This window comes from Homarus americanus, unplaced genomic scaffold (genome assembly GCF_018991925.1).
Source record: "Homarus americanus isolate GMGI-L3 unplaced genomic scaffold, GMGI_Hamer_2.0 scaffold37032, whole genome shotgun sequence".
NCBI lineage: Eukaryota > Metazoa > Arthropoda > Malacostraca > Decapoda > Nephropidae > Homarus > Homarus americanus.
In genome coordinates, this window is record NW_024731852.1 from 9379179 (window position 1) to 9406440 (window position 27262).

General features: G+C 37.3%; 2 protein-coding genes across 3 annotated transcripts in view; both read right to left on the reverse strand.

Moving 5' to 3' along the window:
- Positions 1 to 4798, reverse strand: part of LOC121867875 (neurofilament heavy polypeptide-like) — a gene marked incomplete at its 3' end in the record, with an annotated part of 15822 nt that extends 11024 nt beyond the window's left edge. Inside the window, exon 1 of the mRNA XM_042368000.1 lies at positions 4659 to 4798. The remainder of the gene's footprint in view (positions 1 to 4658) is intronic.
- A 16606-nt stretch (positions 4799 to 21404) lies between these two features.
- Positions 21405 to 27262, reverse strand: part of LOC121868042 (THO complex subunit 2-like) — a 75056-nt gene continuing 69198 nt past the window's right edge. For both annotated transcript variants that reach the window (XM_042368299.1, XM_042368298.1), the window contains exon 28: positions 21405 to 21510. The gene's annotated coding sequence lies outside the window, so the exon portion shown is untranslated. The remainder of the gene's footprint in view (positions 21511 to 27262) is intronic.

Genomic DNA, 27262 nt, shown 5'->3' on the forward strand with positions numbered 1-27262 from the left:
AGTGAGTTTGTTCAGCCAATGGAGTGCGCAGCTAACATAGTCATAAGGAAAAATGACCACTCGCTATTTTTATATAGACTACATTATATAAAGCAACACATTATAACGACATTTCTATTTGAAAAAATACCATTGACAGTACAGTAGAGTAAGGAGTAGCTATACAGTATATTTTGCCCAATTTATGAAATGGGTTCGTAACGTAAACCAACAAGACAAAATGACTTAACCTCAATTAATCTATCTCAACCTTACCTAAGTTTGGGAGCTTACATTTTGTAAGGTTGGGTTAGCTAAGGTTAAGTTCGGTTGGGATCTCATTTCATAAATTGGGCAAAATGACAGAATCGGGGTAGAACACACCGGTACAGTACAGTACTTCGGTACAGTACAGTACTTGTATATACAATCATACAAACTAAACTTGACCATATGCAAACCATATGTACAGTATTTATAAAAAAATAAAAATCCAATAAACCAAGAGCACTGGTACATGTACAGTAATACCCTTACTACAGGGATGATTCTTTTAATATCTTATTTGGCTAACTGCATATGATTAGAGTAGTAGGCTATCTCCTCTAAAGGGATGCAACTTTTATCATTTCATTTGGCTAACAACAGACGATTTTATTCAGCACAGAGGAGATCCCGTACAACCCCTCAGTGCTGGATGTTTTTTCCATGCTGAATAACATCTTCTGGCAGTAGCCTGAATAAAATCAGAATAAAATCAGTGTCTACAGTACTGAACAGGTTTATGAAAATATGATGTATCCAGCATATACCAGAAAGCCAGCTGAAATGGTGACCTCCAACGATGAAGAGCAGGATAGATTTATCTAGCGTTAGTTTGCGACCAAGACACAACCATGTGCCCTGGAGATACCTAAACGCCATTGACTCTTGTTACAATAGGAAAGACCAAATATACGTAGTGTTAAAAAGGGGGGGTGGGTCCCAATCACTAGTACTGTACAAAGATATGAAGATTGGCTTTGCTGGTTCATGCTGTCTGTAGCCATTATCTTAATGGATAAATATTCCAATGACCATTCATGAAACTTTATATTGATTTTTGTATAGGGTGTTCACACAAAATAAGAATACTGTACTGTATTTAAAAAATTATTTTTTTTTCGGATTTTGCCTAAAGAAATACAAGTTTGATTGCATAAAGATGGCAGGGTTTTTAAGTAGAGGGAAATTGTGTGTGTGGGGGGGGAAGGATGAAGCCAAACCTAATGACAGTACAAGGTATACAAGTCTAACTTAATCTAACCAGAAGGACCTGACCTTACTACCTATCCAGGGGGTGCTCTGCCCCCTGGACCCCTGGTGTAAACCTAACATACTGTAACCCAATAAGATGAAAGAAAAAATATAAACAATCCTAAAAGCAATGTAAAAATAAAACATAAATTTCCCACGAAAATGCTTGTAAACACATCTGCACGAGTATTATGTGACATCGACACTTCCACCAATTAAAAAGTAAGCGCATGCACACGAGTCTCATGTGACATTTTCCTGTGCTCCTTTGAGTCTCCTCTAAAACAAGGTGCTTTTTAAGATTACAGTGCATAGTTAACTGATGCCCTCTTGTCATATAAGTTGGACTAAAAAAAGTCAATAATCCAAGTCAGTTATTGAAATTCATAATTGGAGGTGCACCTATTAAATTCACCTTTTTTATCAAAGGTGTAAGGTAAATACAACAATACTGTATTTAGTTTCAAAGACATTTCTTTACATTACAACTAATTTTTTTTTCCTTTTTTTAGTTAATTACTCAAAAGGGTGGCAAGCTCATCAGGGTTAGGGTCATCTCGTACCCAAGATATATCGCACTAAAAAAAGTTAACTCGTACCGTAGATAACTTGTACCCAACTCGCGCATTTATTTTTGATGGAAGCACAGGCTTTATGTAGTACTGTAGAATACAAAGTACTTGTAACCACAATTATACAACTAACGCAGCATGTTGATGACAACACTTCTCCCGAGTCTCTATTATGCGGGGTGCAGGCTAGAATGGTTGCTTATAAAAATACTGTATACACAAACGGTTCAGAGTAGTGATAGAATGCTGCCTAATGGATTATGATGACATCAGAAATGAGGATCACAAATTTGCAGAACTGTATCCCATGATTAACAATAACTAAGAAATGGACGTATTATTGTGTTGTAAACTCTCGGCTTTGTTGTTATTGATATGGATCTTCATTTATATGCCCGTAGCATCTATTACCAGCTCCAATCCTAGCTATAATTGACACTGGTTTTACATAATTTCTTCTTCAAACTTGTACAGAATTCTTGTCAGAAGTGATCCAAGGTATTTAAAGGACTCATTTTTTTAATATTCATTCCACTTATACCAACACGTTGTGAGTTTTGCCTTTGGTTTCTTTCCATAATCAGTGCTTTGGTCTTATCCACATTTACCTCAAGTTCTGTTGAATTTGTTATTTCCTTGAAGGTTGTTGCCATCGTATCTACTTCTTGGATGTTGTTGCGTAATATATTCAATATATATACAGCTCCTCCCCGACTTACGATCACCAGCACTCACGACCTGCCTCAGTCGTACCAAAATTTTGTCAAATTATGTATTTTCGAGCCCCAGCATCAGTGTACTGACAAAATTTTTGTTTGTAAATTCACTTTAAAATGGCTGGCAAGCTTAAAAAGTGAGATTTTTGTGGTGCTGAGAAGAAAAAAGAGACCCATCTTAGATTTTCTACGTATTATTTAAGCATTTTCGACTTACGACCTGGATTTGGGTCCCTAACCCTGTTCGTTAACCGAGGGACCACTGATATATATATATATACCATACCATTACTCAAATTCAACATGAATTTGACTACCGACTGCGGTGCTTTTTGAAGATTAGTAGGGTCATTACCAAATACCTGCCCATTGTGGACTTGATCTCACCCTCCTCTGTATATATGTACCTTGTTTTGTACTTCTCCTTAGTCTGTACTCACCCCTGAAGATGTGAATTACACGAAAGTGTGTGTGTGTGTACATACATACATACATACATACATACATACATACATACATACATACATACATACATACATACATATACATATATATATATATATATATATATATATATATATATATATATATATGGGTACGAACTGTTTCGTAAATTGGGTAAGAGTTATCTCGTAATTTGGTACAAGTTGACATGTTCTGGTGGGTACGAGTTGTCCAGCACCCCATTGAACAGGATGCTCATAATGTATGTGCAAATTTCAAATACAGGAACAGAGGCAGTTTGCCACCATTTTTTATATGAAATGGGCAACTATGTCAATCATGCTACTTCTTTTAATTACACAACCAAAGCTCCCCCCTGATTAGGCGGCTTGGTATTTCTGGTGTAATTAGATGGTTATCGAATGAAAATAAATTTTCTGGTGTATTTAGGTATATCTTAAATAGATTTTTAGCAAATATTCCAGTTGCACTAGAAATGAAGCTAATACACCAGAATACTACCACAGCCATAAGCTCTATATTCATCTAATGAAGCAACCTTTATATACATTACCACGGTAATCATATAGGACTAACCCGCGAGCGAAATTTATTGAAAACAATTATAAATAAGCCGGATTTTCATTGTTATAGTGGACACTGTTGTAGTTTGTGGATATGTGTTAAAAAGGGATATTAAAATAAATGCTACTTAACCAAATGCTACCTAACCAAAGAAACCTACCTGACCTTACCTAACTTCCCCGGTATATTAAACAGAAAGAACTTACTCTGATATGGTGAAATTTGACCCATTTGCTGAACGTGAGATGATGCGGCCACATCGGCGCTATGCAGCCCTTGGCGGGTTAGTCCTATATATTAACCAATACCACTTGTAATAGCTTATAATTAGGGATGAGGGAATAGTAATGTGCAAAGTTGAGGTTATGAGGGTCAGGGGAAGGCAAGAGTCTGGGATGGATAATTGAAATAAAAAACAGAGTCCCAGAGGGATACAAAGTCCTGGAGATTTGAACAAACATATTTTGTGGTTAGATTGAAAGATATAAAGGTTAATATATAGGACTAAGCCACCAGGGCTGCATAAAGCCGATGCGGCCCAACACACAATACATCACGTGTACAGCGGTGGGTGGTGGTGGTGGTATAACAGTCGTACCGTACAAGATTACGAGAACTGCTAATTATCGCAATAATCACAATCACTGTGCTTAATATACACTTAAGTAACATACATGCAGAAAATATCACGATCACTGCCAGAGATCGGCGGCGTCAGTGGTGGTGTGCGTGGTGCGCCATGTGATGGTGGCGGGCGGCCTTGGTGACTCTCTGCATCGGCTTTGTTCCCTCACCTTATACCCCTCCCCCCACACCATTGCCTCCCCCATCAACAAACGCCATCACAGGTCTTACAGGCGAGTTAATTGCTCCTACTCTGAGTTTCCACGTGACACCGTTCTTGGTATTCGTCTGCTGCTATTCTTGTCACTTTTTGTATTTCACTCAATATTTTATTCACCAAAATTGAGGACACGTTCACTGTTACTTAACATTTTCCTGAATAACCCATCTTGATATCTGTGGCATGAAGGAGATGTAACAATCCCTGCTTGGGGTAATTTACCTTAGTTTTGTCGACTCGAGCGACCACGAGGACACGGTGTCGAGCCGCCGCTGAAAGAAGGAGCGCTAAATGACGTCACACCAGCTATGAGCGCGCCCTGCTGGACTATAGACGACAGGAGTACACCAATAAGGGCGATCGATGAAACAAAAGAACTTCGTCAGCTCTATAAAGTATATATCAAAATCCCTATACTTATTTACAAATTCATTGTATAAAGGTTAAAGGTTTAAGATATATTTGTAGGCCTCATTTCACAATGGCAATTTACTTGCTGCCATTGGGAAATTTAATATTATATTGCAATATTATTTGCTCTAAATATAAATGTACTTATTTATTAAAATTAAGACAATGTTATTGTGTTTGTAACCATACTATAAGGTAACTATAGGATTGATCTTATACAACCATAAATATATAGAAATAATTATGCATGTAGAGGAACATGAAAGTTTACCAGCATTACAGGCAAATGATGTTTTAATGAAACATTTACCGATTTGAGGATTTCAGGGAAACTTTGACTGAAATAGTTTATTTTCACCCGAATTAACCAGTTTCATTCATGAAAGCTCAATTTTTTATCAATGTTTCAAGATATCATTTACTGTGGCATAATAAATTTAAAATGAACGATATCTCGCTAAATTTGAATTTTAACACTTTTCCTTGTAATATTATGCATTACCTTACACTGCTCTACAAATACAAATAATTAACAGTTGTGTATCTAAGGCAACACCCTCCCATAAATTTCTTTACATTTATATTATTCCTGCAGTAATCTTTGAGCAACTGCTGCTGTTGACGACATGATCACACTTTCCCAACATCCCCCATGAAAATATACTGTAAATGGATGCCAATTCATTAGGGTGTTGGGTTGGGGGTATAGCAGCGGTAAAGCGTAACTCTCACGAATGTGTCAAGGGTTCGAGCCTCGGCCTGGACACATGTGAGAAGGGTGAAGTGTGACCCTACCAAACATCACAGGTGTCCTGTACTAAATAATGGTTGGCCCTCATGTAACGAGGCTGGCCGGCCCAAGGGCCACATAGGCGTGAATTTGTTTAAGGTGTAGAAGCTGTTGCCAACACAACAACCACACCCTGAGTTAATGAGTTGCACGACCCAGTGTCAAGGAACTGTCCAAGAAGACCGGGCAACTCGCCGACTGCACTGGCTAACCATTACCCTAGTACACAATCCGCAAATTGATTAAAATCCAGGTTCCCAATTACTACTGGGTAGACAGAGACAATTGGCGTAAAGAATCCTGCCCATAATTTCACTGCCAGGGGATTGAACTCGGGTCCGCTTGCTTACGAGGCGAGAATGCTGACCTTTACACTGTAGGGGTATGAGATATTGGTTCACACTCAGGATGGGATGGGGAAAGGAAACTCACAATGTGCTCACTGTATACATACTGTATTGGATGTACAATGCAGCTTGTTGCTGGGTAGGTAGCATGGTAATAAGCGTTGAGTAGAGAGAGCTGGGTGGTGAGGGTACCCAGAGTGAGGGCACGCGGCTTGAGGGACGCCAAGGTCGCTGGCGGGAGCGGCAGCCGCATGGCTGGCGCGGAGGAGGAGGAGGTGTTGCTTGCTGGTAGCACTGAGTAGAAAAGAGAGAGGGTGGTCACAGCGGTGTCAGGCCTTATAAGGCGGGGGTAGGCGTGGGTAGATAGTTGACCCCCCTCCGTAAGAGGCGCTGGAGGCATAGGCTGGGGAATTCGAGAAGGTTCGGTGCTTGTAGGGGAGGAATCCACTACAATACTCCCCTTCCCCTCCGGGCGCGGCTGGGGGTTGGCAGAGTTGCGTGCCACAAGTGAGGCAGAACGGGCGGTGCATGCCACATGTGGCACATAACAGCGAGGGCGTGGATGAGCTGGCCGCTAGAGGGGCAACTCTGTCTAGATACACGGGATCTGTGGGAGAAAAGAGGGAGAAGGAGGGTTGTGGAGGCGATGAATGTTGTGCTTCCCTCGCGACAGGTACAGAGTCGTCAGATGCGTGGATAAGCCAGTCTTCCATGTTGCTTGAAGACTGGGAGAGTGATCGGTTTCTCCTCCATCCTGTGTGAGTGCGAATCTCCGGGGGTCACCATTTGTAGGGGTATGAGATATTGGTTCACACTCAGGATGGGATGGAGAAAGGAAACTCACAATGTGCTCACCGTATACATACTGTATTGGATATACAATGCAGCTTGTTGCTGGGTAGGTAGCATGGTAATAAGCGTTGAGTAGAGAGAGCTGGGTGGTGAAGGTGCCCAGAGTGAGGGCACGTGGCTTGAGGGACGCCAAGGTTGCTGGCGGAGGAGGAGGTGTTGCTTGCAGGTAGCACTGAGTAGAAAAGAGAGAGGGTGGTCACAGCGGTGTCAGGCCTTATAAGGCGGGGGTAGGCGTGGGTAGATAGTTGACCCCCGCTCCGTGGGCGGCACTGGAGGCGTAGGCTGGGGAATTCGAGAAGGTTCGGTGCTTGTAGGGGAGGAATCCACTACAACACCACAGTCACTAACTCTATATGTTATACCCGAAAGGCAAGTAAACTGATACGTGGCAAAAACGATAAAAAAGATGGGCATTATTTTACTTTCGGACAACACAGGAGCCTTAGGGACACATTTCTTCTACAAAATTTCCCTCACAATCAACTGATACTGCACCACGTCAGGTCCCTCATAACACTATTTTCGAACAAGTCCACCCTCTTATGTACAAAACTAAACAAAGAATGTATTTGAAATAGCTTTTAACGTTCAATATCCTGACCACTGCAGACTGTTATGCACACTCTTTGTCCCCTCTACGCTACCACTCCCAGAATGAGTATGGGATACACAATAAACTGGCTGCTATAAGTGGTAAAAAAATGAAAAAATTAAATAAAATGTGAAGGAATTTTACTGCCACACATCAGGTCCCTCATAACACCATCTTTGAGGGAATTACTGAACCATGTAAACCAACTCTAGAGGGAATTTACTGCACCACGTCAGGTCGCTCATAACACCATCCGTGAAGGAATTAGTACACCGAGTTAGGTCCATCACAACACCATCTGTGAGTAGTTAATACTCTAGGTGTTTGCTGTTCAACACCTCAGTGCACATGGCCTGTGTGACCTCCACTAATTTCAATTTTCAATTTCAATTGTTTATTCCTTGATAGAGGAAGCGGGATCCTAGTGCTGTCACTAGGTACCCCTGTACAATGACACCAGAAGCATCTGGCAAGTGTGACAAGTAAATACAGTATAAATATTATAAAGGGGCTTACTAAAGCCTAAGGAAGGAAGGATATTCCTTTAACACATAATCAATGTTATTTACATAATATCTGGCCAGTATGGGGAGGATCATCATGTCTCCGTCAGGGGGTCGTGGAGTGGTGGTCCAGCAGGCGTCACGGAAGCGTTGTGTGTGGGGACATCTTAGGAGGTAGTGGATAAGGGTGCTGCTGTCGGGTCTTCTGCATAATGCACAAGAGCGTTGCTCAGGGGATGCGGGGATACCAATCCCCCAAGCAAAGGCATACCCAATGATGATACGGGCAGCAATCACGTCCCCTTTCCGAGACCCTTTCCCGTAGACGTACGAGAGGTCAGGAAGTTTACGGAGGACATCGTACCAGGTGGGCGGGGAGTCCAGGGGGATGGCTGCTTCCCGAGCTTCTCTCTGTTTGCGGCGAATTTGGGTCCTAATCTGTAAGTGTGTTCGAGGAACAACGTAGTCAGGTGTGGCCTTGTTGCAGCCAGTCTTGGCTATACATCTACCACACTACCCAAAGCTTTCCATGAGTTATGTTATATAATAAAAAGTCTGGGTGGTGGCAGCTTATCCTTTGCAAGTATAATAAGTGTTGTACTAAGAATAACATGGTTCCCCAGACTAACCCATTTATGAGAATATAAGTAAAACAGAGTAAATATTTCAGAAAGGTAAGGACATGTAAATTTAGAAAATATAATATACATTATATGAAAAGAAATGAGACTTGGAAAGTACAAGAAAAGAAAGATAAGACATGTATGTGAATTGTGGAACTAAAGACACAGCATAGAAATTATTTAATAAATACACCATGAAAGTTTAATATAAAAAACATACATAACTAAGAAAAGAATTACTTATACTGTATAAGAATATAAACAATCGCATAAAGTATACTTATAAATAAAGAATTGAAGAAGAATAACAGAAAAGAATATCTGGATGGTAAAATACGAAGTAAAGAAAAACGTCCCAGTACAAATAATGGCAGCTTAGATGGAATATTTAAGTGAAAGAACTTGCGCCACTACATTGTGCCAGTGTACAGGGGAGCATTATTACTACCAATCATCATTATTGTTAACCTCCTTGAAATGAGGGGTCTCTCATTGTTGAATAAAATCATCTGGTGTTATCTATAGAATACTGTACTGTATATTAAGTGGCATTCTGTTATGAAAGGGTTAGTGGATAGTTTATTAATGGGCCAACTGGTACTACCATGGGATGATGGCAAGTAACGGTCAATGGTCTGGATTTCATGGCTAGATCAATTAGTAGTGTCATGGCTTGGCAGCCAACAACTGAACAGAATTCAGATTCTTAAGGATACAGAAGTTGAACTTCCTGTGATGTGAGAATACATCTAACTGGCTCATATAAACAACAGTAGAAATGTTTGCTTGAATGGCATTAAAATTGTACTGAGAGTCTACTGTTAATTGGATACTTTATATTAATCTTGGAGAAAAAAGAAATAATTGCAAATCTTTAAAAATCTCTCATAATTCATACACTATACTGTACTTAATAGACATATCATGACTGACAGTCCCTGGATATTTTGGGGGGAGTTAGTTAACCCAAATGCTTCTAATTAACCAACAAATATTTTCTGCACAACCAGCCTTGCTCTATCACAACTATTTACCTAATTGCCGCCCACTAGAGGTGGCCATCTTGAGGGAAGGAGTCCGATGGCCTGTGTGAGATCCCTCGGTTGTTCTTGATAATTTTGTTAAGGGCTATTTTGAAGCCCTTACTGTTCTTGATTCCACAGCTTGGACTGGTAGACCCTTCTTTTTCTTGATTCCACAGCTTGGGCTGGTAGACCCTTCTTTCTTAAATAGCTAGGTAGGTCTGATGGCTTAGTGGGACAACTGACCACTATTTCTTTGCATGAAAAATAAAATCCTGTAGAATACAATACCTAACAAATACATGGTGAACTTGGACAGATAGTTTCATTATTTGAAAAATGTACTAACTAAATTCCACGAAGTGATCCCCCCCCCAAAAAAAATCCCACAACCTAAAATTCCTTTTAAGTTAATCTTCTATCTTCTTGGGTTTAGTTTGTGTTAAATTACATTTTCAACGCTAGGCTAGCAAGGAAGATAAGAGATAGAGAGAAGTTAGGTAAAGTTAGAATAGTTTAGATGAAAATCTGTCCAATAACCGAGAAATGAAAAACCTTGCCAAGCTTCCAGTTATATATGTCTTGGTCATCAGTATGGCAGTGCTGCAGGTGGATGGGAAGGAGCCAATATGCTACCCTCAACATTAGTGAGTGAAGGCTAGATCACTGGTACCTTTTACCATCAGCCTTGCATGATGCTTATCATCTCAGATACATTATGATGTACCTGGGGATGTTCTCTTCCCTAACTCTTCCTCTCAAGTACTTCTTAACTAGGGATTAAAATCCACCTGGGTACATTTGTTACTGTGTTACAATGAATTTTTTTTTTATGGTAAACAGGTAATCTTTGATTACAGTACTGTACAGTACTTCAGGGAGGAGTGACCATGACTTCCCATCTAAAAGGGCACTTGGAAGTCCTACATACAGTATAATGCCCAGTTCCCACTCCATAAAAGTGGGTTGGTGATGAGAAGTGCTTTCAGCTGTAAAATTTACTTCATATTTGTGTGATAAAAAGAACACCATGTTATCATGGGGACACAATTATGGAAAATGGCCAAAAAATGATGATGGAGGCACTTTTACCCTACATGTTTCTGTATGTGGATTTCACTATACAAGTACTGTACATGTACTGTATATGTAACCCATTAATCACATTTCCTTAGGAGTGTTTCTACCCTGCAAGTTGTACTAATTCCATTCTTTCCCTGCACCATCATAGATAGTGGCATCAGTGCACATCACAACAGCTTTTTATGTATTTATCCCACACATGACCCCCTCCTTTTCTTCAGAGCTGTATAGTGTACTGTATCTGCAATACACAGACCCACTGGACCCCATTTTATATATTTTCACATTGATATAAAGATGTATTTTTCAACATTTAATTCATTAAGAACTGTTAATTATATCTATCCAAACAATATTTAAAAAATAACTACTGTAGTTCTTGCAATGTTATACAATAATTTTCATGTAACAGGTCTCTTACACTGTAAGCAAGCATAACAGCATTCATACCTGTTACTTCACACAATCCATATTCTTGTGCTGCTATCATTACTTCTCTCTGATTCCCAGTCAGATAGACCATGATAAAAAAAAGATTTCTCATATAAGTTTATTCCCAACATTGTTCTCTCCAATTCTCCCCGATACACAAATGAACTTTCTCCTTTGGATCATTACAAACAGCATAAACAAAGATATTTTTTCTTCTGATATTCTAGCACTCAAACATTTTCATTTACTGTATGCATTATCAGATCAACACCCTGAAAAACAAGAAATTCAGTATCCAGATGCAAAAAAGGAAACTGAAGAAACTACACTGCTGTAATAGCATACAGTACTGAGAATTAACATACTGTATATACCTGTACTACTAGCAAACACATTCAACTTTACTCTTACCATAATAAAAAAGGCTTTGGAAAACCTCAAAGAAAAATTTAAATGCCTGAATAAACCTCCAGCAAGGAAGCACATGGAATTTGCATAAGACCAAAGAACTATGATCTAACCTAGATGACCGGCCAATGAAGTGGTCATAGTCATCTCAAAAACAAAAAAAACAAAAAACCTAGTATGCAAGACGTTCAAAATTAATTCGACCAATGCTAATGGGATTTTAGTACTTCCAGATGAAGAAAATATGAACTGAAATATCTGAATAAAATTTTGCAAGTACTGTACTGCACGTACTGTATCCAATTTTATCTAACATGAAAAGCTAGAAAAACAAACAAGATCTGGAGTTCAGAAGAATCTCTCAATACAGTAATTTCTTCTCCCACCCTTTTACACAGCATCACTGAAACAAGGTATAGGAAGGTTTCAATGCAACAATTCCAGTTATTCAACACTCCTTGAATTCCAGTGATCAATATTTAACCTAATTAAGAAAAAATCAGTAATATAATGTAGAATACTGTACAATTTCCCATTGAACATTAACAACAGCTCAAGAAGACCTTTCCTTAAACAACTTTAATTGTGCACACAACCTTTATCAATTAGCACCTGCTCCTTCTTACCTAAATGCTCCTTTACATTCTGTATCATACTTCCTCACATTTCTTAACATTTCATATTCTTCACACCTCCTATTACTGTCCTTCACACTTCCTATCATATTCTTCACACATTCTATTATAGTCTCTCATACTCTGTCATACTCTTCTCATTCCTCCCTAGAGGTTTAATAATATACAGTACTGTATATACAGTACTGCACTAAAGTAGAAACCAAAGCCCAAAATTTTTAAAATCAAAACTGCTATTTTAATAATCTTTTTTTTTTCCACTTACAGAAAACATATTGCAACTGTCATATAAAATACATCAATATGCACTTCTACCTCAGCACATTTAAAGGAAACCGGAAAAGCTGAGTGAAAGACCTAGAGAATTCTTGGTTGCACTTTTATATAAAATATAATCTGAAACTGAATATTGAGATCCAATATTGAATATACTGAAGGATGCTACATTAAAATAAAAAATATTACTCACACTTCTGGGCGACTACACTTTCAAATGCTTGCCAATATAACAATCTCTCAACACTTAAGATATTTTCATATCCCTACTACAATTAAGTCATTCTGAAATTAGGATGATATGGAGACTGGTAAAGAAGGCCAAGATGCATCAATATATAAATGAAGTTCATGTCAGAAAATATTTTCTAGTAAAAAATTAAGTACCAAGAAATTAGCTTTAATTCAGATTGGATTGGTAAAATCCTGAGCTAGTAGTGAAGGTTATTTGTAATTAATTTACACCTTCGTCTTCAAACACAATACTGGAGAAATACAAATTAAATCTTATGCTGAACTAATCAGCATATAAACAAGAGTTGTACAATTCACAACAATATATTCTACAGTATTATATAACTTTCTCAAAAAGGTATAACTAGTACTGTACTGTGTTGAACATAGAATAAAATTCCACATATAATTAATCAACCAGTTACACTTCTCCTAACATCCTTGTAATGACACAATCAAAGACAGAAAAATATCTTCACAATTTAAGATCATTCTTTTATGTAAATCTTTCAACCTCAAGACAAGTTACAGAACACATCAATCATGACTATGTACAATAATTTGTACCACATTATAAAATTATATGCCTAGTTACTGATATCAATTTGGAGGAACCTACGTACTTGATGACAAATGATGTAGGACTATAATTATGACAAAAGTGCCTCTGTGGATTGAACATATATAGTGTATGTGTACTGAACACACACAAGCATATGGCATGCATGGACAAAACACCCACCCACCCACACACACAGACATATGATGTACATGGACAGAACACCCACACACATGTGGTGTACATGGACAGAATACCCCCCCCCCCCTCACACACATATATGGTGTACAAGGACAGAACATCCACACATACACAGTGTGCCTGGACAACATATACACACATGGTGTGCATGGACAAAACACCTACACATACAGTATATATGGTGTGCGCAGAGTGAACTCTATACATGATGTATGTGGAATGAGTGTGCACATATGTTTGGTGTAGATCTAAATCTGCATACATTATGTGTTTGAAGTGAATACTGTCCAGTACTGTATTGTATTCATTATCACAACTTGCAGAACTTAACATTCTCACAAGTGGAGAATATTGACAGAAATCCCATGTTATACTGTATGTCAGAAAAACATCTACATCTTTGGCTTCTGCATATTGGACATCCACACAAATAATGCAAGTCAGTTCAACAAGCACTCAAAACAATTTTGAATGTAGACCAAACATCTACAGACAAGGTGTGTGTAGGCTTCCTGTCCAGACATTCAAATGCAAAGAGAAGAAATCCCTGATGCTGCTCAGCTGCGATTAATTATACGATTCCTATTTAAAACTGTGTCAGCCCATTCTAAGAACACCAATTCTGACTAACTTACAAAGAGAAAGTTTGATCAGCTCATGCTGATACAGCGTGTGACCAAAATTTGGTCTTTTTTTATTCCTTATTGTCTCTGGTGAACTATCAAAAAGTATACACACAACTGGTTAAAATTTGACCCACACACCTCACCACACGTACAGTAATTGAAAGTTGCACCATTAACAGTCTCTTTTCAGAAAGTTTGCACCATTCATAATATTTTTACTTATTTACTTATCCTTACACTTTTCACTTACTGCCCAAAAAATCACAAACCAAATCTACATTACACAGGACACTGAGTTAACATGACTGTAGCTCATAAAGAAAATATTGACCTTTGTTCAAAAATCTTATTTTATGTAACTATGCATTATTGAAAGTACATGTGAGCATTTGTTTATACAAGCATGTGTTTGATATTTGTCTGGTTATCAATTATACAAATTTCCAACCTAAGTAATTAATTATTTTATAAAGTTGTCAAAATAAATACACTTCAATTAGTCAGATCACAATACTGTTCTTTGTAATATAAACCTTCATAACAGAAAATATGAAATGACCAGAAGACAATCCACTTAAGGAGAATGTATATGCTGGAAACATTATTAACCCATCCTTTAATTTCACTTTATGAGATGCTTCAATCAAGGCCCTCCAAAAATTTAACTTCAGAATAATTATCAATACTTGCAAATATTAAAATAAAACTATGTGTAAAACAATGAGAGACTGATCCTAGAAATCTTCTTATGATCAAGTCTGTTACAAGAAGACTCACGTACATGTATAATGCACGCCCAAGGCTACGGGTACACAACCTAGGATAAACCTAAACGTTGATGGCTTATACTAATTAAGCAAATACTAATACAACATGCCCTACCAATTTGCGGATTTTTAATTTGTGGTCCTCGATTATTCGTGGATGACACCATGGGTGTACCCAAGAATGTCTGTGGGTAGTTTTAAAGTTGCCGGCATTTTCGTGGTCGGGACAGGGAGCCATTCGTTCTACAGAGAGTAATTTTTACAAGGAAAAAATTGCCGTATGGCAACCCAACCAACTCAACTTTAATAACAAAGCACGGAATTGACTTGAGGGTAGACTCTCACATTTTTTTCTAAATTTTGCTGTCTTGTTTCTGATTATTTGTGAGAGAATTTTCCCATTACTATTTATGTGTATGTATTTTGTGTGTCCACACACAGACACACACACATACACAATAGAGGTAAAAGAAATAACTGTCCTAAGGGCAAATACATGAAGGGAATATACATTTCTTTGCACATGAGTAAAAATGCCACCCCGTCAGCAAATGATATTCGCGGATTTGGCTATTCGTGGCCATTTTGAGACCCAAACCCCAGCGAATTTTAAGGGCATGCTGTACTCTCTTGGTGCAATCAATGCAACAATAAAGGAGATATGAAAACAAAGGTTACAATGAAGATGGAGAGTTGACCCAACTGTAGAAAGCCAGTAGACTACATAACCTCACCTTTCAGTATTCATTTCCGGGACCGAACAGAAGTCCAGCTGAACTTCAAGATCCAGCAGAAGGAAGGAAGGAAGGAAGGAAGGATGTGGGTGTCATAAAATTATATTCCAGAATCAATCCATCATTTATAACCTGATATCAGCTCCAAAATGACTCATGTACACTCGCACCAAAAAGTATCGGTGCAGGGTGTGATCGACGACTTCCGAAACGATACGTATACACTGTGATATGTCGGGAAGGTTGGTAAGTGTATCCTCATAACCCCCCACCCCCTCTCCCCACTAGGTGTTGCCATATGGCTGACAATCAGTGTGTTTGTTTCCTCTTTTCGGATTGTTGCTTTGTGTCGACTGAATGATGAGCGAGGGTTCGGTCTCGGTGAACGTGGGTATAAAACAGAGGCAATATGAAGCAGTAGAGATCTACACATGCCAGACGACATGGAAACCTCAGAGGGAACACTAGGAGCTATTATTGCCCTTCATAACGAAGGGTTCGGCGTCACAGATTAGCCAGCGGGTTGGTGTCCACACGAACACCGCTGCACGATGGATTCGGCGATACCTCGAAACTGGTGCTACAGACGACAGGTCTCGGAGCGGCCGTCCACGCTGCACCACCCCTCAGGACGACCGGGTTGAGTTGTTTATTTGGTAGAATAAATAAATGTGGCAATATTCACAAGTATCACAAATAATTTTGTTAACAGGGAGCTCCTCATATTTCCTACTTTCTATTTATCACTTCCCGACCTTATTTATAATGGTTTGTTTCACTTGACCAGGGCTGCCAACATACGGCTGGAACAACTCACCTTTCCCAATACCTATCGTTACTGGTCTCAAATTGTTCACACTACAGTATGCACCGATACTTTTTGTTGCGAGTGTACCTGAAGCCATTTAAAAGAGAGAAAGGAGATGGGAAAGTCAAATCTCAAAATGCTACAGTAACATGTACTGAAGGAGAGGATTGTAGCTAACTAAATTAAGGTGCAAAGGACTTTTGCAAAGTCTGCAGAACAGTACTAATATTTCAGTAACTGAGGGGTATAGCCATAATACTCCATCTAGTAATGAAAATTATAGGGGGGTAAAGGACTTGGTATGTATGAGGCTGTCAGGCTATTGTCTTCTACTGATCAGAAAGATGGTTTAATCAATACTGTACTGTACTTGGTTCTAGAAAATCAACAGTGAAAGGCAAGGTTTTCTATGCCACTGTGATACCAAATCTCCCTTTTCATGTTAGTGGTTACAATGAAAGAGTATCACTAATTGTTTAATTAGTATCATCCATCAATGTCAAGGATCAGTCTGAGTTGTGGACCTGTTGGTTTGGTGAACATCATACAAATCCCCTTGGAACCAGCTTCATTTTATAATTTTAATGGTGAATACAACCACAGTATACCTAACAATAAAAATCAGTGCCCATTTCCTTTTTGGGGCAGTTAATTCTTGCGTTTGTGTCTACTTGATGGGTGTTTTTCATAATCTCTCTCATATTCCCCACGCTCATAATCATAATCTCGATGGTCCTTTCCACGACTCTCATTTATATACCGATCATGATATTCTTCACTATCAGCCTGAAAAAAACAAAAAACATAATGCATCAATCAATGAAACATGCAAAATAAACTATTGTTTGGCAACAGTTATTACAGTATCAACCTTTTTTACATGTAATTTGGCAAAATTAGGTCATGGCCACTAATATCTTTACATTAGCACCACATAACCAAAAGCTCTGAAGAGCATAAAGAAGTTATTACACCTGTACTGACAAATTCAAGAGCTAATGACAAAGGACTCAAACATGCAACCACAGCATTTGTAAATTATACAAATAGAACTGATGTAAATTGAAGGTTTACTGAACTTATCTCCAATTTTACCCATCTCTGTACCCTGTATAGAAAAGGAATGTGTATTAATTATGTTCAGATCTCCCCAGCTCTTGAATCACTACCTTCAATTTTCTTATCATGACTGGTCTTGTTTAAGTTTTCATTTGTTTAGAAATCTACCTTTATTTCCTGCCTGTAGCATTCCCTGTCAAGCTAATCTTACATTGTTTAGATCTTCTCCTTGAAAAATCTAAACAAAGTTTGACCAATGAGCGCATATATCTCAGCAATGAAGATACCTATTAATCCATCTCAATCAGGAGGACAGGAAAAAACCTTCTCTCAATGTCACTCTTCCACTTACCCTAGGTTTAACACCATCACAGGATCTTTCACAACAACAACAACAACAAAATTCCAATACATTTAACATTGCAGCAGTGTTCACTGTGAGAATATTTGAGATTTATCAATTATATTTCTGTGCTGCACTGATACATATGAGAACAGAAAGGTAAAATAATTAATTGAGTTGCCTAGTTTCTTCACCACAAGTGACATTCTTACCCGATGCTGCTGGTGTCTGTGTTTGTGATCATCTTCTGATCGACCATTGGACTTTAATCTCTCGTCACTGCCCTTTTTCCGTTTCATTTCTACATCTGCTGCCTCCTCCAAAGAACGATCCTGTAAACATCATTTATGTTTAGTCTTTTACTAAACTTTCTATTTCTCATGTCCTGGTGTCTCAATATTTATTTTCTGTATACAGTATATATATGTAGTAATTAGACTCAAGATGGTGCATATGTTTAGTATTCCTTAAATACTTAAGTTAATAGCCACTTCCACATCTTCAAGCATTTGGTTAGCAAACATAAAGATTTATTAGGATAGGCATCACACATCAGTTAGTGAGACAGATGTAGGAAACATGAGATTTACCTTAACAACAAGACACAAGTCAAAAAAATGTATGGAACAAAAAAGAAATATATATATACAGTGGTCCCTCGGTTAACAAACGCAATTCGTTCCAGAAGGTCGTTCGTCAACCGAAAATTTCGTTAACCAAAACCATTGTTTCAATGGGATTTTGGGTAATTGGTTCCAGCTCACCGAAAATTACATACAAACTAAAAATAAATGCAGTAAAGTACACTTATTTTGAGGTGTTCATGTAGAAGGCTCCTGGTTGATGATGATGATGATGGGAATTAGAATGGGGGTGGAGGAGACGGGAGAAGAGAAGGCATTGGGGTGGAAGAGAAGTCACCCCATGCTTCATGTCGTCATTTCACCCATAAAATTTTAGTTCACTTGGTGTAATTCAATATTATTTTCTTTAAATCAACACTGCACTGCATTATATATTGTCAATATGTAAAAAAAAATTCAGAATGACCAATAATTGTACTGTAAAAATGTAAAAATAGTTTATGTTCAAGAGAGTCTCAAGCAAGATGCTTCCTCCACTGAGCAGGGACACAAACTGACGCCATTCTGGGCGAGTCAAGTGGCTGTTTGGTGAGATAAAAACTAGTTCCCTGTACTTCAATTATGTTAAATAATGGTTAAAATGACTAAAAATTTTAATATAAGACTTGGAAAATTATTGAATAGTACAACCTTCTTGATATTTACTCAAATGGTAACGAATTTAAGCCCTAAAACCGATTACTGTATTGGCGCACTAATACTACAGCTAGTGAGCAGCCGAAAGCAGACGAAAAAATGTTGGGAAAAATTCGTAAGGAATTCGTTAACTAAATTTTTTTCGTTAACTGAAGTGAAGATTCTTATATTAATTGTGTGTGCATACCATGATAAAATTAAGATGCTAATTTTACTACAATGTACGTACAGTATTGTGTCGGCAATAGCCAAAAAAAAGGGCAGTCTGGCGGTCAGCCCAGTCTCTATTTCAATTAATCCCATAGGTTCTGTTATTTTACTTACACGTTTCGCTTTATACGTGGACCTCCATGGTTTTAATTAACCGCGTAAATCCAGACTATACTGTATTAAAATTATTGGTCATTCTGAAATTTAGCGAACATATTGATAATATAGACAGTAAAGGGAACAGTTTTTGTGCGCCCATCAGCTGACTGAATCACCCAACAACACATCTCAGTTTAACTTTGTTTACAGTGGAGTGAACATGGATTATGTTGTTCTCTTGAATATTTTTTGCATTTTTACATTAAAATTATTGGTCATTCTGAAATTTAGTGAACATATTGATAATATACAGTGCAGAAATTATTATGAAACACGAAGGCATTAGAACAAATGCACAAGTCATCATCGAATGCCTCTACAATTTGCTGTTTGATATGTAAACAAAGCTGCCGGGAATACGACATATACACCTTAAAGTAAGTTAAAATACAGTATTCTATTGGTTTTTATTTATTATTGTACAGTATACTGTACAGTATACTGTACAGTACAGTACTATATTTAATGTTTTGTTAATTCTATTACTAGTACTATACAGTACTTTGTGTGTACTTTTTCTGTGAGTTGGAACCAATTACCCAATATCCCATTGAAATAATAGATTCGGTTAACGAAATTTTCGGTTAACAAACGACTCTGCAGAACGAATTGTGTTCGTTAACCGAGGGACCACTGTGCACATATATATACAGTATATACACAGTATATATATATATATATATATATATATATATATATATATATATATATATATATATATATATATATATATATATATATATATATATATATATATATATATATATATATATATATATATATATATATATATATATATATATATATACTGTACACACACACACATCTGACACATCTGTGTATAGGGCATACACAGTTGAGAGTTTAGGCCTACTTCTACATAAATACTGTATATAAACAATGGAGCAGGTTACCTGCTCAGGGCTTGATGTGCCCCCCCTCCCAGTCCGGGAGCATGGGGCTGGTAACCCCACCTTCTTGTATTCAGTTACCAAAACGAGGAAAAATCAAGAAAAAATAATTTAGATTAGTGTGTGAATGTAGTGCTGCTGTTGGATGAAAAGGCAGATTGCTATTTGGGACCTCTTTGTGGAAGGAGAGTACCCAGAGCAGATCATATCTATAACAGCACTAATAATGAATGACTACAAAATTAAGGAAGAAAGTGTATGGAGAGGTGTGATTGTTCTTGATTTCAGCTACCCTGCATTACTGTGGCAAAAGTCCTGAAATAATGAGTGAATTAAACATATGATATACAGTATACAGAACTCCAAAGATGACCTGCTATGAAATTAGTTTATAATTATCAATGGCCATTAATTGAAAGTACTGCTCTTTCACTCTTTCTGTGTGTGTGTGTGTGTGTGTAATAATAATAATAATTAATGGTCTACTTTAAGAGCATGGCAGCCAAAAGGCTGAAAATATAGTTACATAATTGGGGAATGAGTCACTTGATTGACAAATATTATAAAACTAACATAAGTGGTACAAATATGATACAGTATATAATAACTAGGTGGGGAGAAGGTGTGTATGTTAAAAATCACCTCAGCCCTTTATTATATAAAAATCATAGCACACTGTATTTGAATGTCCTTGCCATCTTATTTTACAATTTGTGGAGTTTCTATTGTCATTTCAGCCTTTTCCTGTTACTTTCTACACTTTTCTCATGTCAAATTAACCTACCATTTCCTCACACCTTTTTCCCTTGAATCACCACAAACAAAAAGTGGAAGAGGTAACAGACAAGAGACACACTGTGTATCTACAATTCAACAACCCTTTTGGTCTGTATTATAATACAGTACACTGTACTGTACCGTGATTCTAGATTCACACAAAGTACTGTAATCTATTACTCATCAGTCTAATATACTGTTCTGTAGAATATAATTGATACTTAACACCCTTTAGAAAATGTTCATTGTTGCTGACCAATTGAAAAAAAAAAGTACTGTAATTAAATTGAGAAAGAACAAGACACTCACTCTTTTTCTCTCTTTCTTCTCTTTCTTGCTCTCTTTGGTAGGTACGTCAGAGTCTGGCTCCTGTGACTTGGACCGTTCCTTGTGTCTGTGCTCCCTTCGTGATCCTTCTTCTTTGTTCCGGTTCTGTGGATATCAAAATATTCAACACATCTTTAACTTGAAAACAATCACATTAATTGTTCCTCCAGCATTTATTGATGGATGGATATTTGTACAGATGGATATAACATACCAAACATGCCCCAGATGGGAACGAAAACTGCTCAGTTATTAAAATAATCATTTTGAGCTGCTGCTTTAACTTTTCATCATCCATAAAACTGCACTTCATGTAGAACTCTAAGAGTAATCTAGAGACATCTCTTTAACCCAAGCTGTATAATTCTCAGTAACTCTGATATTGGAAGCATAATGTGTTGTCTAACGGTAGACCATGCTGCCATATGGCAACACAAAAATTGTGACCAAGTCCCAGGTTGCTGATCTGACTTTCAGCCTCATTTACACATAATAGCAGGGTCAATTGTTTCTCTTACTTTGACAACACAACATACATAATGTATATCGTTTCTCACCCTTGATTTATTTTTTCGCTTTTGTATTTATTTATGGTAATTATTTTTTATCATTTATTATAAAAATAATAATTATTATTTTTTATTATATTATTATTATTATTATTATTATTACTATTATATTTTCACTCCCCAGGCCCTGATGTGGGTCAGTGACCTGTGACTGGGTTTAGACAAAGTTGAAATTTTTTCCAAGGAAGGAGAAACCATATAAAATAAATACCAAAACGGAGGGTGTAAATTTTGGACATGTGAGCAGGATGCATAAAGAGTAGACAGTAAAGAGGGTGTATGGGGGGAATGTAGCATACGCTCTGAGTAGAGGGAAACGACATATACACGACTGTACAATATCAAGGAAGCATAGAGAAATATACTGTACGTATTAAGAATGAAACAGGGGTAGGGATATGAGGAATAAAAAGGATATATAGGAACTGCATATAGTGATAGGGTGGGCAGAAGGCTCTTCTGTCATGGTCATATGCTGAGATGGGAGTGATGTGTTGTAAAAAAAAAAAAAAAAAACCAGCAAAAAATATACACAACTGGTGCCTCTCCATTTTTCCTTTTTATGTTTTGTCTTCCATACTCACTCTCTGCTATTTCATTTCCCTAACTATACTATCTTTGTCTCCTTATGTCACATCTTTCAATGCTTTTCATTTTAGCTGATCAAGAAATGAGATCGTGAAGCATGGAGACTTACAAGCAGGTAATCGCAGCTAATCCACTCATGCATGGAAAATGGCCGTAAAACGTTGTTGATGATGATGACCTTCTTTGTAATTTTACCTTACCAATTCCTATTTTGGTATCTCTTACTTACAGGATTTTCAATGGATTGTGCTCAGAGTATCTAAAAAATTTTTTTGCTAGGATTAGGGACATGAACCAGCAAGGCACTAGAGGGAGTGAACATAATTTTATGGTATCTGGTGTCTGCAGTTAAGTGAAAAACATTTTCTTCTTTACTGGTATAATAGACTAGAACAAGTTACCAGACCACAACAAAACCAGTTATGGTATTAAGCAATTCAAAGTTAAAACAAAGAAAAACATAATACAGTACTGTATATGAAGCTACAGAAAGAGAAGTCATTTTCTGTATTAAACCACAGAATATAGAACTGTGATAGTGATCCGCCAGCTTCGGACAGCCCAATGTAATACTGTACTTATTGATTTCTATCAACTACCTTTCACAAATAATCCTGTAAACATACTAGTATTACAGTACTGATTAGAGACCAAGCATAAGACTAAGCAAAACACCCTCCTGGAAATAGGCGCCTGACAGTTTTTTCGGTTATCCTTGGTAAAGTTGTCTTATTATTTACCATTGTTGTTGAATTGCACTGTCTAGGCACACAGGAAAGTTTAGGAGACTGTGTACTCCCATGGTCTACATTCACCATATACCTACATTGTCTACAACCTACTGTATTGTAAATCTGTATGACAAATTTACTGAATAAATATTATTGTTATTATAATTCTACTATAATAATGCACATCCTTCATAATGAGTTCCCTCAATCAGTTTTTCTTCCATAGCTTATTATTCTTACTTCAGTCATCACTAAACATTACAAAAAGACTCATTAACAGGTAACTCTTCCAGTGGAACAGTCTACCCAGTGAAGGTGTAGAAGAAAGAATAGTGCTAGCCTAAGAACATACAGTACATATAAATTTTTGTATGCATACAAGCCTTCCTGCTACAATGCATGATGGCTGGACAGGTGTTGATCCTCTGATTATTTGTGTTCAGCAGCTAGTATATTACCCCCAACCCTTTGACTGGATGCTAAACCACAAATCTGCTGTTTCAACAATGGTATACACACCAGTTAGTGTTCTCATTTTATTTCTGAACGTACAGAGACATACAAAACAAAATCCTTTAACTCTCAGCAAGGGGTTTCTTATCCGGACCACCCAAGAATCTGGACTTTTCGAAAACTCAAACTTTTTTTTTTTTTTTAGCTGGCTTGAGTGTGCATGCGTGAGCGCCACAGCTGCACAGCGACAACAAGCGACTACCCGGTCGCCACTTTAAAACGAGCAATCAAACTGTGACAACGTATGTAATTTTGAGTCCTACTCTTTCCATTTACAGAGCCCATAATAATGGCTCCTACAGTAGATAAACTTCGTTGTGTGAAGAGAAAGAAGAACACGTTGAAATTGAGTGACAAACTTTAAATAATTAAAATAGCACGTGGTGTGAGCAATACTGTTCTAATGGAAATACACAACATTGGAAAGTCTACAATTTATGATATAAAAAAGGCAAAGAATAAAATTCTAGAATTCACAGCTTTTTCTTTAAAACTGCTCGTTTTGATAAATGAAGCATGCTATATTTTCTAATGAATAAACTATCAAAATGTATCTGTTCATCTCTTCTTTATTCCTCCTTAAATTTGAATTTTAAAAGTACTGCCTGAGAATTCGGAAAATCCGAACATCCAGACCGACCCAATCCCCAGGCAGTCCGGATTTTTTGACTTCTACTGTATATATACACACACACACACACATACACACCAAGTCGTAAGTCTAAATTCTAAAATGGGTGTCTCTTTTTCTTCTCAGCACAACGAGAACTCTCACTTTTACGCTTGCCAGCCATTTTAAAGGGAATTACAAACGAAATAATCTTGATTTACACCTAGTGAACTTAAAATTTTATTGGTGAAATTACTGCATCAAGCATGGGTCCCCTGAAAGGTGATTTCTCCGCCATCCCCACTTTCTTCTCTTCTCCCTTCTCCTCCACCCCCACTTTTAATTCCCATCATCATCAACCAGGAACCTTCTACATACACACCTCAAAGTAAGTGTACTTTACTGCATTTTTTTTTACTTTGTATGTACTTTTCTGTGAACTGGAACCAATTACCCAATATCCCATTGAAGCAATGGATTCGGTTATCGAACGAATCTGTGGAACGAATTGTGTTCGTTAACCGAGAGAGGGACCACTCTGTGTGTGTTTGTGTGTATATATATATATATATATATATATATATATATATATATATATATATATATATATATATATATATATATATATATATATATATATATATATATATATATATATATATATACACACACACAGTATTACCCCACTTTACGCGTTTCCACGTTTACGCGGTACCCTGCCAGACCTTGAATGCTCACTTTACGCGGTGCATGTACTCTTTTACGGGGAGAGCGGCGCGGGCAGGGTTCGCACAAGGTCGCCCAGTCATCAAAACATTACCGAGTTCTTCACCCGCCACCCACCACAGCCGGCCCAAGTCAGTGATAGTGAGGATATGGCCTTATATGGACTTTGAGGGGTTTGACAAGGAGGCCATGCAAGCCTCTGTGGTGGAGTGATACAATTGATACAAGTGATACAGGTCAGGGCCAATAATCTGCCGTCTGCCTCGGAACCAACCCCCCATCCCCGTGTGCCCAGCCATCTTTTCTACTAATGTAAGTGTTAAAAAACCTAATATTATTGATACTTCTCTTAATTATTAATTGAGTGTGTATACCATCATAAAATTAATAAGTTATTTTTACTACAACGTAGGTATTGTGTCTGAAAAAGTGGAATGTGGGAGTCGGCCCAGTCTCTATTTCAATTAATCCCTCTGTTCTGTTGTTCACTTTACGGGTTTCCTGCTTTACGCGGGCCTCCGTGGGTTCAATTGATCGCGTAAAGAGAGGTTTCACTGTATATATATATATACAGAGTATATATTCTTCCTCACCCACAAACACTCTTTCTTGCACATTTACTCTTTATATCTCATACTCACTTCAATACTGTACTGTACACTCTCACACACACAAAACATTTCCCACACTTCTATACCTCTACTTGGCAGAGTGACTGGGTACAATAAATAAAGGCTGAATTGGAGACTTTAAGAACACTTCCCTATACCTGCACTGTACTTTTATTTCACACAGAAACCTTTTACACTTGCACCGTTTTAAACGTTTGTTGAGAAAGGATGGAGTGCAACCTCATTTTTAGGTGTTTGATCACTTCTTCCTTTCAGGTTGTTTAAAAGGGCACTGTTTTAACTAGATTCTTCTCATACTTAACTTTTAGACTGCGCTTTTGGTGTCTTTAGCAACTATCAGAATTCTTTAAAGTTGACTGGTTGCTAAATGAGCTGCAATGCCTCATCAATGATATGGAGACACAATTCACAAAACAAATGGTAACCAATCAATTTAAGAGAAATTAGATGGTTGCTAAGGATACTAAAAGTAGGTGAATTTAACTGATGGGTTAAATTTCCTTTGTTATCCCAGGCAGGAGTCATAACATATACAGTACAGTATATAATTTCAGTCCAAGTGTTCTTCGGAGTTGTTGATGTGATAGCTCAAACAAACAGCAAAGGATTTTACAAAAATTATTTAAATGGATATACAGTGGGATATGCTATAACGAACGGATCCTACTACGAATATTCCTATAACGAACGGTTTTACCTATAAAATTGAGATTGCTATAACGAACGAAACTCCTACAACGAACATTATTTAGAAAAAAAAATTCTTTTTTTTTCTTTTTTTTTACTAATTTATTGTTTTTTTATTACAAGTATTAATGACGTTCTTTATTTCAGGGGTTTAGATGCTTATTTATGCACTTTTTTACAATTTTTACAATTTTATATTATATTTTTCAGTGTTAAGTGGTTGTATTTGGGGGCCTGGAACGAATTAATCCTATAACGAACGAATGCTATAACGAACAAGGTTCTAGAACCAATTAGATTCGTTATAGCATACCCCACTGTACAGTATACATTACAAACACCCATACTTAGTTTGGAAGAAAAAATAATAATACAGTACAAGGTACCAGTATAAAAAACAACAACAAAATAAATGAAATAATAATAATAAAAATAACAATATTTACAAAGAAAAGTTGATCATTACATGATGGGGTTGAGCTGCAGTGGGTTTGTAAAATATCCCTGGACACATTCATAAATCAAATATAATTAAAATTACTACTGTATGGTACAAAAACTTGATAATATTAATTTGTCATAAAAATCTAAAAGTAGTGAGGAACTGCAGTGGGAATTACACCTACTTTAGTTCAGCCAGTTTGTAATAAATGATTTCAACTCAAACACATCAGTTGATGTTGCGGGTGGACCCATATATGAGGCGCTCCGATTGATAGTGACGAATCAACCAATGGTGCCCAAATCAGATTCTTGTTTCAACAGGAAGCCCGACTCTTTCGCTACCCAATACAGGGTTTA